Here is a 17,154-nt window from a genome sequence, read left to right as displayed (position 1 = left end):
GCCGGGATTCTTATACCTATCTTGGATGCTCCTACCCTTAGCACCCACACTCTTATAGTGCTGACCTGAATACTTTGTGGATGTCACATTTAGGAAGCCCCTATGGTGCCAGAACAGCAGAAAATCTCCCACATAGCATACCATTTTGGAAACTACACCCCTCAAGGCACATAACAAGGGGTATAGTGAGCTTTAACAACCCACAGGTGTTTGACAACTTTTTGTTAAAGTCGGATGTGTAAATGAAAAAAAAAATTCACTTAAGTGCAATTTTTTTCCCAAATTTACAATTTTTACAAATGCCCCCCAAAATTTGTAACCCCATCTCTTCTGAGTATGGAAATACCCCATGTTAGGACGTGAAATGCTCTGCAGGCGAACTACAATGCTCAGAAGAGAAGGAGTCACATTTGGCTTTTGGAAAGTAAATTTTGCTGAAATGGTTTATGGGGGGCTTGTCGCATTTAGGAAGCCCCTATGGTGCCAGCACAGCAAAATAAAACTAAAACATGGCATACTATTTTGGAAACTACACCCCTCAAGGAATGTGATGAGAGGTACAGTGAGCCTTAACACTGTTAATAGAAAAAAGTAATAGGAAAAAGTGACCAGTATGGAAATACCCCATGTGTGGACGTCAAGTTCTCTGCTGGCACACACTACAATGCTCAGAAGAGAAGGAGCGCCATTGAGCTTTTGAAGAGTGAACTTGTTTGGAATGGAAGTCAGGGGCCAAGTACGTTTACAAAGCCCCCCGTGGTGCCAGAACAGTGGACCCCCCACATGTGACCGCATTTTGGAAACTGCACCCCTCAAAGAATTTAATAAGGGGTGCAGTGAGCATTTACATTTTTCATTTTCACGGACCACTGTTCCAAAGATCTGTCAGACACCTGTGGGGCGTAAATACTCACTGTACCCCTTATTACATTACATGAGGGGTTTAGTTTCCAAAAAGGGGGTCACGGACTGGGCTACAGGGATATCGGGAATTATCCCGGTGGACCGCTGGGCCTGGTGCCGCTTTGGGGCCAGATTAATGTAGGGCCCAGCGGCTCTCTAATTAGGCGAAATAGACGGCCGCCTGAGGCCTCGCGCTAAAGGGGGCCTCGCGGCCGCCTAAATCGTGTAGTTAGAGTAGTGATTTTGGCGAGATTATTATTTTTAATTTTTTCAAATGTCCCGCCCCGGCCTGCACGTGGGGGGAATGGAAGCCTGTGTGCGCACACAGCGTCCTTCTGCGTCCAAACCCCGCCCTCCCCTCCCCCTTGTGGCGCAGTGGGCCAAAAATGGTGCCCGACGTCGGAGCGAGCTGCATTTGCACCAGACTGCTGTGGAACTGCAAGCTGCGCGGGCCGGCTTGCTTAAGGTACCGAACATTTCCCACCCCTCCGTTACCCCTTCTCAACCCTGTCCAACCCCCTCCCCCACCGTCACCCAGGTCCACCCTCTGCCCCCCCGTCACACATGTCCACCCCCCTGTCATCCATGTCCGCCTTGCCTACCTCCCTGTCCATCCCTGTCACCCATGTCTATCCCCCCCAGCCCCTGTCACCCATGTCTACCCCCCTGGCTCATCGAGGATCAGGGGCCCTTTAAGTGGTGTTACTCTGGCAGCTCTGGATTTAAATATAGCAATATAATCAATGATATAAGTATACAGTCCATTGTTTCCAAACCAGGGTGCCGCCAGCTGTTGCAAAACTACAACTCCTAGCATGCCCGGACAGCCTAAGTCTGTCCAGGCATGCTGGGAGTTGTAGTTTTGCAACAGCTGGAGGCACCCTGGTTGGGAAACACCGATCCAGTCCATACTCATCCCACACCATGGCCAGTTAGGATGTCAGGTGTGTACACTGTCCGTAATAATGTTATAAAACATGTTCACCCTCCTGTCACCCATGTCCACCCCCGTCACCCCTGTTCACCCTCCTGTCACCCCTGTTCACCCCCCCCCCGTCACCCATGTCCACCCTCCTGTCATCCCGGTCACCCATGTCCTCTCCCCAGTCACCCGTGTCCTCCCCCGTGTCACCCATGTCCACTCCCCTGTCATCGCTGTCACCCATGTCCACCCCCTGTCATCGCTGTCACCCATGTCCACCCCCTGTAATCTCTGTCACCCATGTCCTCCCCCCTGTCACCATGTCTTCCCCCTGTCACCCATGTCCTCCCCCCCCGTCACCCATGTCCTCCCCCCTGTCACCCATGTCCACCCCTCTGTCACCCATGTCCACCCCCCTGTCACCCATGTCCACCCCCTGTCATCCCTGTCACCCATGTCCACCCTCCTGTCACCCATGTCTACCCCCCTGTCATCCCTGTCACCCATGCCCACCCTCCTGTCACCCATGTCCACCCCCCTGTCACCCATGTCCTCCCCCCCTGTCACCCATGTCCTCCCCCCTGTCACCCATGTCCACCCCCCTGTCACCCATGTCCACCCCCCTGTCACCCATGTCCTTCCCCCCTGTCAACCCTGTCCTCCCCCCTGTCACCCCTGTCCTCCCTCTGTGACCCGTCACCCCTGTCTACCCCGTCACCCCTGTCCACTCCTCTGTCACCCTTGTTCACCTTCCTGTCATCCCTGTCACCCATGTCCTCCCCCTGTCACCCATGTCCACCCCCTGTCATCCCTGTCACCCATGTCCACCCCCTGTCCTCCCCCCTGTCACCCTTCTTCACCCTCCTGTCATCCCTGTCACCCATGTCCACCCCCCCTGTCACCCATGTCCTCCCCCTGTCACCCATGTCCACCCCGTCACCCCTGTCCACCCCCTGTCACCCCTGTCCACTCCCCTGTCACCCTTGTTCACCCCCCTGTCATCCCTGTCACCTGTGTCCACCCCCCTGTCACCGATATCCCCCCGTCACCCATGTCCTCCCCCCTGTCACCCATGTCCTCCCCCCTGTCATCCATGTCCTCCCCCCCTGTCACCCATGTCCTCCCCCCTCCTGTCACCCATGACCACCCCCTGTCACACATGTCCTCCCCCTGTCATCCATGCCCACCCCCCTGTCACCCATGTCTCCCCCCCCCCCCCTGTCACCCTTGGCCATTCATTTTGTGGTGTTGGGAAACCCCTTGGAGCCCTGCTGGCTCATCGAGGATCAGGGGCCCTTTAAGTGGTGTTACTCTGGTAGCTCTGGATGTAAATATAGCAATATACTCAATGGTTAGTGTTCTGCTGGGGAATGATTTGGGTCGGATGCTCTGTCATTATGCTCCAGAGGACACTACCTGCACACCGGATGGGCTAGGAGAGAGCCCTGTTCATTCTGAGGTACTGTGCGAGACTTTGGGAGACACTGCGAGATGTGGAAACTGGGAGGGTGTGCAGGGGATTGATAATTGTTTACATGTGACTGAACCAGTAAAGTTTTCCAAAAGTGGAATGGGGTGTATTGTAAAATGTGGTGACAATGCATTGCCAATGCCAAAACCTAGTGGAGATGGGCTAGGGGGAGGGGTTGGTGTGCCCCTGGTGACATGTAAGGATGAGGGACCAGCAGTGAGTGATATGTCCCAATCCTGTGAGCCTAAGGAGGAGGAGAGAAGGAGTGATAGCCCTGTGTATGATGCCTGTATTGTCTGGAACTGAGGGGGAGGAAGGTAAACCCCAGGGAGGCATACCAATGGTGGCAGTGGTAACGCGTCAGCAGCATGCCAGGGCTGAAGCTTTAAAAGAAAGGGAGGATGGTGATGCAAGGGGCAAGCTGTGGGACTTGCAAGCCCCAGCAGAGGAAGGTGGAGATGCTAGTTCGTCTGGGGGAAATGTGCTCCCTGATACCACGAGATGGGGGGAGGGAAATGAGCATTTCCGGGAAGCTCTGCGCTTGAAGGGCTGAGACAACGTTCTGAGCATACAGATGTTGACACAGAGGGGCATCGGGTATATTGGGAAAATTATATCTTGTACTGGGAGTCCCTTTCCAAAGGCGTGCTAGGGGCCCAGGAGGGAGAAAGGCAGTCAGTGGTTCCTAGGCAGTACAGGACAGAGCTGCTGAGGTTGGCCCATGAGACCCCCCTGGCAGGACATTTGGGAGTGGCCTATGCGGTCATAGAGTAGGAATGTCTTGCTGTGGTCTGGTCTTTGCAAAAATTACAAACATACCTGTATGGCAGGAATTTTACTGTCATAACTGATCACAACCCTCTACATTGGTTGGACAAAGTGTCTGGTAACAATGGCACCTTGAAACAAATGCTAAAAACATTTGTAGAATCGAGGGCAGAGACTGGGGAAAGTATTTACCCCATCTGTTATTCGCTTACAGGGAGGTACCCCAAGAGTCTACAGGTTTCTCGCCCTTTGAGTTATTGTATGGTTGCAAAGTGCGGGGACCCCTAGATTTAGTAAGAGGGGAATGGGAAGGGGGGGGCTACATTCCCCTGAGACTTCTGTGGTGGAGTATGTTCTGAGATTCAGGGACAGGATTCAGACATTGACTGGGCTGGTTAAGGACAACCTCATAGCAGCACAGTCCAGGCAGAAGTACTGATATGATCGCAATGCAAGGGACCGGGTCTATGAAGTGGGACAGAAGGTAATGGTTCTGAACCCCATCAGGCAGAATAAGTTGCAGGCCGCCTGGGAGGGTCCCTTCCCCATTCTGCAGCGCCTAGAACCCACCACATATGTAGTTGCCCTTGATGAGAAAGGTCAGAGGCAGAGACAGTACCACATTAATATGGCATACTATGACCCTGAGCAAGTGGTACTCAGTGTATGTAGTGCACCAGAGGAAGGGCTGGGTAGTGATCCCCTACTGGACCTAGTGGAGGAAGCTAAGAACCAGGGATCCCTTCAGGATGTGGAGATCAATCCACAGCTCTCAGAGGAAAGAAAAAGGCAGCTAAATGAGGAATTAGGCCCCTTCAGTGCCATCTTTGCCTGGTAATGCAGGGCCTGTGGTGTCAAGAAGAGAAATAGATGGTTAAGGGAGACAGATCTATCAGCCTGGATAGGCAAGATCTCTCTGTCCCCATCTTAAGGGGGAGGTGTCAGGCCCAAGGCCTGATTATTAAAATCCTATATGTGTATTATAAGTCATGACTGTGTGTGATGGATTGTCCAGGACATGGGTGAGAAGTCATTCGGACGGTGTGTCCTTTTGTGTATTGCATTTAATTGGGGGGTCTGGCTGTTTGTTTGTATCTCCTTTGAAGTCATGCACTCTGGTCTCACCATATAATCAAAGAGATAAGGGGCCAGGAAGAGAGAAGACCCCCTGGTGGGATCAGAGGGGAGGGGGGAATGGAGTCTCCCTCCAAAAAGGCAGATATCTAATATTTAACAATGCTAGACTCAGGTTGTTGAAGGCTCTGCAACAAGCTGACAAGACCATCCTAAGAACAGCACTCTCACTGAAGGACTGCTATACCATCATGCTGTAAGAACTTCATCTTTTGTTTTCTGAACTTGCCTTGCTAAACTCTTTCATATTTTTGTAACTGTATGTCATTTGTTCCTGTATTTTTATATAGTCAGCACTGTGATACCTTTTATCAGATTAAATGTTTAATTAATCAGCTGTGGTCTTTGATCTCTAAATATATGAGCTCACCTTTCTGAAGGAGGCTCTGGTAAAACACGTTTATCTAAGGGTCAATTTGGTGACTTGCTGGGACTAGTAGTGGATACCCAGAGGTCTGGCGGCTTTAACCCTTGCACTATCACACTCTCTCTAGCTGGACCGATAGGGTGTGATCGTGACAGGCGTGCATGAACAATAACCCAAAAAAATTAGATGTGTAAATAAATAAATAAATAGATAACTTAGTGTGAAAAAAAAAGATATGTTTTATTTAATTCATGTTTATGACAACATATTACACATAAGAACAGAGTAAAAAGATAAAAACAGTATAGAATGAATGTAATAGTATATATATATATATATATATATATATATATATATATATATATATATATATATAGCGCATTTTGACAACCAAAAAAAAAAAAGGAGGCGTGCAACAATTCACATGAAAAAATTACTTGCTAAGTGCAAAAACCAATCAGATGTGACAATGTGAAACAAAGTGCTAGTGCAAAGGAAATAGCAGCAGTGACATTGATCGGGAAATACATACAAAGCAGGACTCCACTACACCACTCCGCATCTCCAACGCATTTTGCTCGAGGGCTTTGTCAACATCTGAGGTATGGAGGGATAAGTACGGTATAAATACAGCTCAGAACCAATCCAGTTCCATATACACACCTACTGGTGTTCGAAAATCTCCGACAGGGATGGCCGTGATCAATTGTGCATGCGCATGATGTGCGAAGCATCGTAAGATGCCCGCAAGTCACATAATATACAAGTGACTACAAAAAAAATGGCTGTCGCTGTAGCCAATGCACATGCGTGTGCAGTGAACGCTAGAGGTAAAGGTGGATATTATCTCCACCAAAATGGCCACAGTCATTGTGGAATAAACAAATATTTATAAAGGCGCATAGATATATAAATAATTTTAAGAAACAAATATAGAATGAAACCAGAGTATGTAAGCTATGATAAATAGATATTATTGAGTAAAATTTTATTACGGAATAAAGACGTACACCGGAGGGGGAAAGACAAGGGGAAGGGGAGGAGGGGAACAGTAGTGCATACTAAGTGTGAATACATGCAAAAATCAAACATAAAAGGTATATTAGTATGTACATGAGAAATAATTGGAGGGAGTGATTGAAGTGTAAGGAATATAGAGATAAATGTATATACTTAGATGTTGTTGCATATAAGTGACATATAGAATAAATAAATAGAATAAAAAGTGTACAATTTATGAAACTAAAATAAAGTGAAAAGTGTATAATACATAGAATACATACATGCCCCCCCCCCCCCCCCCCCGAGTAATTGTTATAGTAATAGAAGTAGAACAAATTATATTAAAAATATTTATAAAGTGTACATGCAAGACATATCATAGGGGGAATAATTTAGACAAAAATAAAATAAATAGATAGCATGCCACAAATTAAATGAGAAAATGATAGTGGTCAAGATGTGGGGGACAGACACATAACAATAATGGAAGAGTAAAAAAATAGAAAAAGATGAAAGGATAGGGGGATGTGGAAGCGGGGAAGGAGAGATGGGGAGGGGGGGGGGGGAACCCAAGATGAGAGAGGGTGTTGTGAATGGGGGGAGGGAGGGAAGGGAAGGACCGAAGCGTTGCAAGAAGATGATAGATGACGAATACCTGCAAAGAAGCATACGTGAAAGGTGTTAGTTATGATTAAAAAAGGAAAAAGAAGAAATAATTAGATGATGAAAACAATATGGTAACAGATGAATGAATACCGTAGAAATCAAACAAAAAAGCAGGAAAAGTATATGAGAGAATAATAAGTGAGACAATGATGATAGTGGTGAAAAAAGTGTGAAAAAGATACATGAGCTTGGTGGAAAAAGAGAGAGAAGGGGGGGGTGAATAACATGTAATGGGGGTCAAGAGATAATACAATCCAGAATGTATAGAAATGAGTGTGCAATAGGTGATGAGAGAGGTGTAATTGAGACTGATAGCTCTGGTCCAGAAGAGTCATGATGCACCAAGATAGAAGACATGGATGTGATGGAAAAAGAAAGAAATAATGTGTGTATGTGTGTGTATATATATATAGTATATATATATATATATATATATGTGTGTGTATATATATCTCATGTTCACAGACTTGTCTCCATAACTCATGTGTCATGAGCCCCACATATACCTTTTGGCATGGGCATTTAGCATAGTATACTACCCCTTTTGTAGTGCAGTCAATGTGGTGTGTAATTTTGTATGGCTTAGCATGACCAGCATTGTCAAATGTGGTGCTTTTTTCAATGTTTACACAGGCCACACATTGACCGCATTTAAAGGGTCCCCATTGAGGTCCTTTCGAACCAAAAGTTTGGTCTGGATTAGGGCCACAGAGATAACTATGTACCAGAGTGTTCCTCAGATTTTTTGATCTGCGATAGGTGACTGTAGGTTTTTTTGGTAGGCATTTTAGGAGTACATGGTCAGTTGTAAGCAGCAGCCAGTATTTCTCCATTGCTCTTGTCATTTCTTGGGTTCTCGAGTGGAAATTTGTGATGAATCTGACAGTAGTGTCCTTATTGTTAATTTTCCTTCTCTCCTGCAAAAGATTGGTACGGTCACTTTCTTTGGCCCTCTTGTATGCTTTTTCAATAGATCTATTATCATAGCCTCTCTCTTGAAAACATACCTTGAGGTCCTTTGTTGTTTCTCAAAGCTTGTATTTTCAGAGCAAATGCATCTAGCTCTCAGGTACTGGCGTGGATGTCCAGATTTGGCATGTAAAATTGTGTTCGCTGACGTGCTTTTCCGGAATAAATCTGTGGATAGAAAGCCATTGTCATTCTTGGAGATCCTGATGTCCAGGAATTCAGTAGTAGGTCCTCCTATCGTGCTGGTAAGTCTTAAATTTCTATTGTTGTTATCAAGTTTGCATATCAATTCCTCCAATTCTTTTTCCGGTCCCTGCCAAATGAGAAGGATATCATCGATATACCTGCCCCAGTAATTGATTTTCTCAATGCCAGGGACCGGATCTGATAAAAAGATGTCCCTCTCCCAAAGCCCCAGGAATAGGTTAGCGTATGATGGTGCGCAGGCCGCCCCCATCACTGTGCCCTGAAGCAGAAGGTAGAGGGGATCCTTGAATATAAAATAGTTATGAGAGAGGACAAATTCTAGTTCCTCTATTAGGAAATTACATAATGCGGGGTCTAAAGGACTGGAGGATAAGAAATATCTTACCGCTTGCAGACCATCGCAGTGTCGAATTGAGGTATACAAAGCTTCTACGTCGCATGTTGTTATTATCATATCATCTTCTAGCTGTAGATGGTCCAGTTTTCTCAGAACATCATTCGTGTCCTTCAGGTATGAAAGTAATATCTCTACGAGAGAAGAAAGGTGATGGTTAATAAATCGGCATAGTGGTTCGCATATATTGCTGCACCCGGACACTATCAGCCTTCCGGGGGGGGGGCACTTGGCATTTTTATGCACCTTGGGCAATAAATAGATGGAAAATGCAGTGGTATCCGTTGGTAACAATGCCTCCATTTGTTTGATTGTTAGAATGCCTTGTTCAGTGGCAGAACTTTCAAGTTCCTTCCTAAATGTATTAGTCGGATTATGTGTGATTTTTTTTGTAGCATTCCCCGTTTTGATTGCCGATACATTTCTTTCTCGTCTTTCTCGTATAATTCATTAGGCCGGAGTATGACGTTTCCTCCCTTGTCGGAAGGTTTGACAACAACGTCCTTAAGGGACTGTACTTCTTGTAGAGCTTTTCGTTGTCTTGTCGTTAGGTTGTCCCTCTGTCTTGTCTCAGGAATGTTGTTAAATTCCTGGGACACCAACCTAATGAACAAGTCAATCTCCAGAAATTGGGATAGTTATGGAAAGTTTTTAGATTTAGGAAGGAGAGATTTGTGGAACTTACCTAAGTCTTGGGGTTGTGGTTTTTGTTCCTCCAGTAGTTCCACCAGTGTATTAACTAGAGATGAGCGAATCGAAGCTGACGAACCCGAATTCATTACGAATTTCATGAAAAATTCGATTCACAACGAATTCGATCGCGCGAATCACTTCATTAAACTCCATTTTACAATGTTCCAGGCTAAAGGAGACCTAAAACGGTGGATCCACATGTCAGTACATGGGGCAGGGGATTATAGTAGGGCGGGAAACTGCGGCGGGAATGAAGGTAGGCGGGATGACCCTGAATCACATGTGAGATGCAGCCTATCAGCATTCATTGACCCCTGTGATGTCACAGCCCTATATAATCGGCGGCCATCTTGCCTCTCTTCATTTCATCTATGCACTCAGAGATAGAGAGGACAGGACTGCGTGTGTGTGAGAATTGCTGATACCACAGCGTACCACTGCAACTGCTAGTCATATCAGTATTGGGGAAAGACAGGAGTGCAGAGTGCTTTGGTGTTCTCACTGAGAAGGATCTTTGATATATAAACCTCCTATTCACGTTATTGAGCATTGCATCAGAGAGGGGCAGATACCTGTCAGCTGCCTCATACATATCAACAACCTGAACTTTATGAACCATCTTATCTCCTCATTTTTCAGCGCAATTCCGTGTTTTTTTTTTTGCTCCACAAATCATCTGTTGCTCAGAATTGTGTGAGAGAGTGCAATTTAGGGTTTAACCCCTTAAGGACCAATACAAATAAACCTGTACGCCCCTGAAAGACCAGGCCTGTTTTTTCAAATCGGGGATGTCTGTCTTTATTAGAGAATAACTCTGGTAACGTTTTGCCAATCACGATAATTCTGACATTGTTTTTTTGTCACAAGTTGTCCTTCATGTACATAGTAAAAGTAAGCAGATATCATTTGTAGTTTTTTTTTATAATGCAAAAAATCATGAAATTTTTACAAAAAATTACGATTCTTTGCTATTTTAACACTAATAGGGTGCATATATTTATACATACTGACCAAATAGTTTATGAAACTTATACTTTCAGATGTCTACTTTATTTTGACGTCATTTTTTTTGTTTTTAATTAACATTTTAAATTAGTTAGAAGCCTAACAATTTAACTTGAAATTTTGAAAATTTAGAAAATTTGAAAAGTACATCTTTTTTTATGTGCTATGCAAGGTTTGCAGAAATTAAAAGGTAGTAGAACATAGGAACACCCCCCAAATGACCCCATTTTAAAAACTAGACCCCTTAAGGTATTCGCTAGGGGGTACAGTGAGTATTTTAACACGATAGTTTTTTGGCAGGAATTATTACAAAGTCAGTGTTAAAAATTCGAAATTTGCAATTTTTCACAAATGCATCATTTGGGGGGGCATATTTTTTGTACATCACTTCTGATATTGAAAGAAATGCACCCTATATTTTATTTAGCTGCTTGTCCCATGTACTGAAATACCCCCGCTTTGGCCATATATGGTTCCTTGACCGCGTGGTAGGACTCAGAAGGAGAGGAGCGCCATTTGGCTTTCAGGGCAGAACAGTATCCCCACCCCCACAAGTGACCCCATTTATATACCGCACTCCTACAAGTTATTGGCTGGACCAGGGACCTCTCTGATTAGTCCTTGGTCGGCTGGCAGTATAACGTGTCTGTCTGTGACAGTTAAGGCTCCTGATGGATATATCCGCCATGTTGTGGGAATAAGCACCCGCTCATGGCGAATATATCCATCACTGCTGCGGCTGGGTAGCTCAGTGTGTCCGCTCATGACTGCTGGCGGGAAATCCGCCGCTATGAGTGGACACACAAAGCTAACCAGCCGCAGCAGGGAGCTCATTACCGTGACTGCTGCATAATGTGTAGGATCACATGGTGGACATCCGCAGCATATTACATGCAGTGGATGTCCGCCAATGCGATCCTACACATTATGCATTTTTTATAATTAGATTCATTTAATAAATGTATTTTTAATATATATATAATATATGTATATATATATATATATATATATATATATATATATATTTATTTATTTATACATATATATTTTTTTTTTACACTTTTATTTTATTTTATTTATTTATATATTTTTACACTTTTTAATGCTTTGGAATACTTAGTATTCCAAAGCATTATAGTTATATGCTGCCTGCCAGTTTTCACTAGCAGGCAGCATATTAGGACGTGCCAGAGAGGCACATCCTTTCAGGCAATACCCAGGGCAGACCTGGGGGTCTTTGTAGGACCCCCGGCTGCCCAGGTATGAAGCAGCACCCCGCGATCGCGCTGCGGGGTGCTGCAGAGGAGACAGAGGGAGCCCCCTCCCTCTGTCAGAACTCCTTACAGCGCGCGGTCACTTCTGACCGCGGCTGTAAGGGTTAAACTGCCGGGAGTGAAGTGAACTTCACTCCCGGCAGTGCGGCAGGTCCCGGCCAGCCGCGGACACACACAGCACCCCGCGATCGCGATGCGGGGTGCTGCAGGAGTGACAGAGGGAGCTCCCTCCCTCTCTCATAACACTTACAGCCCGCGGTCACTTCCGACCGCGGCTGTAAGGGTTAAAACTGCCGGGACTGAAGTTTACTTCGGTCCTGGCAGTGCAGCAGGGTCCCGGCTGTGTGATACAGCCGAGTCCCTGCCGCGATCTCGTGGGTGCACTGGGCAGCACCCACGAGAATAATGGACGAGTATAGACGTCCAGGTGCGGGAACGGCCGCCAACCTGGACGTCTATACTCGTCCGTGGTCGTTATCGGGTTAATAGCTGTTTTTTTTTGTTTTTTTTGTGGTGCTGCACTGTTGGGTCCTGCTGCTGTTCACAAATAAGTTATTTTTCAGCAGACTGTAGTGCATTTGTCTGTCCCTATACGTGCAACCTGTTGGTCCTGTGTCAGTGTGCAACTCCGCCTCCTCATCCTTTACCGTGTCCTCGACCTCCACTGCACGTCCAAATCTCGGTGGCCCTTCATCGTACCATGTGTGTAGGGCATGGCGGTGTCAAGCTGTTCCTCACATGGATTGCCTTGGCGAACAGAGTCACACAGGGGAGGAACTGCTAAAATTAATTCAAAAAGAAATCAGAGTATGGCTTACTCCACGAAATCTGGAAATGGGAACCATTGTGACCGACAACGGGAAGAACATCGTGTCCCCGCTGCGACAAGGAAGTGTGAAACATGCGCCCTGCATGGCACACGTGTTGAATCTGGTTGTCAAGCACTTCCTCAAGTCTTCACCCCATTTGCAAAACATCCTGAAAATGACAAGTAAACTGTGCATGCACTTCAGCCACTCGTACACCGCCAAGCACACCTTCCTTGAGCTGGAACGTCAGAACGGTATCCCACAACAAAGTCTTATTTGTGACGTTGCCACACGTTGGAATTCCACCCTCCATACGAACAAAGAAAAGCCATCACCGATTTCTTGATGATCCAAGCAGATAGGAGTACTCCCCTGTGCAACTTCAATGTGAACCAGTGGCAGCTCATACGTGACACCTGCCGTTTGCCAAGGCCCTTTGAGGAAGCCACATTATTTGTGAGTCGCCTGGATTACTCCATAAATGACATAATTCCACTCCTACATTTCCTACAACAAATGATTGAAACCATGGCTGGTCACGGCAATAGAGATGTTGCGCCTACATCTCAAGGCTACATGAGCCCTGTGGGGGCTGAACTGGAGGAGGAGGATGAGGGGCAGAGTGGAGCACAGTTTAGGTTGGATGAGATGGCCAGTGTTTCTAGTCATCAGACAGGAGAGGACGAGCAGGAGCAGCCAGAGGAGCTGGAGGGTTATGAGGAAGGCGAGACAGAGGACCCAGACATGATGCATGCTCAGTTGCTTGCGTAGTGACCCCTGAATTGTCAAAATTCATCAGCAGGATGACTTCTGGATCTCCACCTTATTGGACCCGCGCTACCGTCCCAGAATGGGGGCCTTTTTTACACCCACTGAGAGGGAGGACAAACTGACCTACTACAGAGAGAGATCCTACATAGTCAGTTGGCCCATGCCTATCGGCGACATGGTCTATCCACTCGCAGGTCTAACTCGGGGGGGCCTTCTGTGCTCACCTTCCACTGCCATGGCTGCTGGGGAGGGGAGGGGTGGCAGGAGCAGTACCAGCTCAATCAGCAGCAGCCTGAGTCTACTGTCACTGATGAGTAGCTTTCTTCACCCGCATAGTAGGTAGACATGGAGCAGGTGGTGGCATACCTTGACATGGCCATGCCAACAAACATTGAAGATCCGCTGGACTTCTGGGCAGCCAAACTTGTTTTATGGCCGCAACTAGCAGAGTTTGCCCTAGAAAAGCTGTCCTGCCCGGCCAGTAGTGTGCCATCAGAGCGGGTGTTTAGTGCGGCCGGGGCCATAGTCACCCCAAGGCGAACTCATCTGTCCACGAAAAATGTGGAGAGATTGACCTTTGTCAAGATGAATCAGTGATGGATCAGCCAGGATTTCCAGCCACCAATGCCAGATGCTTCAGAGTAGATTGACCATGCTGCTACACCAACACTTCCCAATTATGGTTATGAAACCCTCTTGGGTTATCAATTAGGGTTATGAAACCCTCTTTGGTACTGTGAATGCCTGCTCCTGACTCATCCTTTGTCTTTCAGGAACTACTTGCCTCACTGACGCTTCTGGCTTTGGGCCTTTCATTTTTGGATGTTTAGCAGTAGCTAAATAAATGCTTAATGCAAATTTCAACATTGATCTTTCGTGAATTGGTTATGAAACCCTCTTGGGTACTGCGAATGCTTGCTCCTGACTCATCCTATGTCTTTCAGGAACTTCTTGCCGCACTGATGCTTCTGGCCTCGGGCCTTTAATTTTTGGAAGTTTAGCAGTAGCTAATACATGTTTAATGCTAATTTCAACAATGATCTTTAAATTCTCTGCGCTCTGACAGGGCAGTCGCCTACCCCACCGGGGCCGATCCGAGGAAAAGAACGTCCAACATTTCCTGATCCAGCTGCCGATCGATATTCGCCCTTGCACGGGCATAGCGGAGTGGATCCTCCTTCGTGGTGTCCGGCCTACACACTCACCTGCCTTTCCCCTTCGTGAGAGGAAGGAGGATCCACTCCGCTATGCCCGTGCTAGGGCGAATATAGATCGGCAGCTGGATCAGGAGATGTCGGACGTTCTTTAGTGAGCACTTGGGGTAAAGTACTATTTTGTAACAAATGCATATGAAAAAAGTGGAGCATCCACCAAGTTTGTATGAATTATTACGAATTTTCTAAAAGCAATTTTAAAACGTACATATTTGTTCGGTGTGAATTTCTTCGATATTGGATACTGCTTTGAATGGGTTGAACCCCCATATATTCACACGGATACCCCAGTGCATCTTAGGTTTATTATCTAATAATTATATGGTCTTTATTTCAGAAAACATTACTTTAGAGAAGAAGAGTCTTCTGGACTCTTGGATATGTGCTTGTTCTTAAACAAAGGTACAAAAAAATTAATAAAGGGCCGGTCAGGGCAATGGAGACGTTGCGCCTACATCTCACAGCCACATGAGCCCTGTGGGGGCTTGTTGGATTTGGTCCTTCGTACCCACACGCTGGGGTCCGGGAGTTTGATTAAAATTTCAAATTAAAAAATCATTTCAATGGTCTCCTCATGCATCAGCCAACTCCATGCTGTGTCATTCAAACAATATATGGTTTACTGATGCCGCTGCTGGGCCTGGGTCTGGGAATTTCAAATTTTCTCATAGGTAGCACCCGCTATCCTCCACAAGTCTCAGTGGCCCTTCAGCATACCATGTGTGCAGGGCACGGCGGTGTCACGCTGTTCTTCACATGGTTTGTCTTGGCGAATAGCCTTGGAAACAATGGCCGGTCAGGGCAATGGAGACATTGCGCCTACATCTCACGGCCACATGAGCTCTGTGGGGGCTTGTTGGATTTGGTCCTTCGTACCCACACGCTGGGGTCTGGGACACTCAAAGTTTGATTTAATTTTCAAATTAAAACACCAGACATTTCAATGGTCTCCTCCTGCATCAGCCAACTCCAGGCATGGGTTTACTGATGGCGCTGCTGGGCCTGGGTCTGGGAATTTCAAACTTTCTCATAGGTAGCATCCGCTATCCAAAATCTTTTTCCAAAATTTCTAAAATTGTGGTGTTTTTGGGGGGGGATTGTGAAGCCCTGCTGTGTACTCTTGCATCAGCCAACTCCAGGCTGTGTCATTCAGGCAATATATAGTTTACTGATGCCGCTGCTGGGCCTGGGTCTGGAAATTTAAAATTTTCTCATAGGTAGCACCCACTATCCAAAAGTCTTCTTCATAAATTTCTACAATTGTTGTTTTTTTTTTTTTTTTTTGGGGGGGGGGGGGGATTGTGAAGCCCTGATGTGTACTCCTGCATCAGCCAACTCCAGGCTGTGTCATTCAGGCAATATATGGTTTACTGATGCTGCTGCTGGGCCTGGGTCTGGGAATTTCAAATTTTCTCACAGGTAGCACCCACTATCCAAAATCTTTTTCAAAAATTTCAAAAATTGTTGTGTTTTTTCTTAGGGATTGTGAAGCCCTGGTGTGTACTCATGCATCAGACAACTCCAGGCTGTGTCATACAGGCAATATATGGTTTCCTGATGCCGCTGTGGGGGCTTGTTAGATTTGGTCCTTCATACCCACACGCTGGGGTCCGTGACACTCAAAGTTTGATTTCAATTTCAAATAAAAAAATTAGACATTTCAATGGTCTTCTCATGCATCAGCTAACTCCAGGCTGTGTCATTCAGGCAATATATGGTTTACTGATGCCGCTGCTGAGCCTGGGAATTTCAAATTTTCTCATAGGTAGCTATCCCGCTATCCAAATTCTTTTTCAAAAATTTCAAAAATGTTGTTGTGTTTTTTCTTAGGGATTGTGAAGCCCTTGGTGTGTACTCATGCATCAGCCAACTCCAGGCTTTGTCATTCAGGCAATATATGGTTTACTGATGCCACTGCTGGGCCTGGGTCGGGGAATTCAAATGTTACCATAGGAAGCAAACGCTATCCAAAATCTTATAAAAAATTTCTAAAATTGTGTTTTTTGGGGGGGATTGTGAAGCCCTGCTGTGTAATCGTGCATCAGCCAACTCCAGGCTGTGTCATTCAGGCAATATATGGTTTACTGATGCCGCTGCTGGGCCTAGGTCTGGGAAATTCAAATGTTATCATAGGTGGCACCCGCTATCCAAAATCTTCGGTTTAAATTTATGAATTCATCTTTTAATCTTAGGGATTGTGAAGGCCTAGTGCCTACTCATGCTGCCAACACATCCACGCTGTGTCATTCAGCCACTATATGGTCTCCTCATGCTGCCAACACCTCCACGCTGTGTCATTCAGCCACTATATGGTGTCCTCATGCTTCAGCCTCATCCAAGCTGTGTCATTCAGCCACTATATGGTGTCCTCGTGCTGCCAACACCTCCACACTGTGCCATTCAGCCACTATATGGTATCCTCATGCCGCCAACACCTCCACGCTGTGTCAATTAGTCACTATATGGTCTCCTCACACTGATGCCACCACCAGGCTCTGTCATTGTGCTGCTGTGCGAAAAGCGATGCCGGTAATCTGCATGTTATTCTGAATAACAGTATTATTTCACTTCCCCAGCACACTCCA

Source organism: Hyla sarda, chromosome 6, assembly GCF_029499605.1.
Source record: "Hyla sarda isolate aHylSar1 chromosome 6, aHylSar1.hap1, whole genome shotgun sequence".
Taxonomy (NCBI): domain Eukaryota; kingdom Metazoa; phylum Chordata; class Amphibia; order Anura; family Hylidae; genus Hyla; species Hyla sarda.
This window is presented reverse-complemented; position numbering follows the sequence as displayed.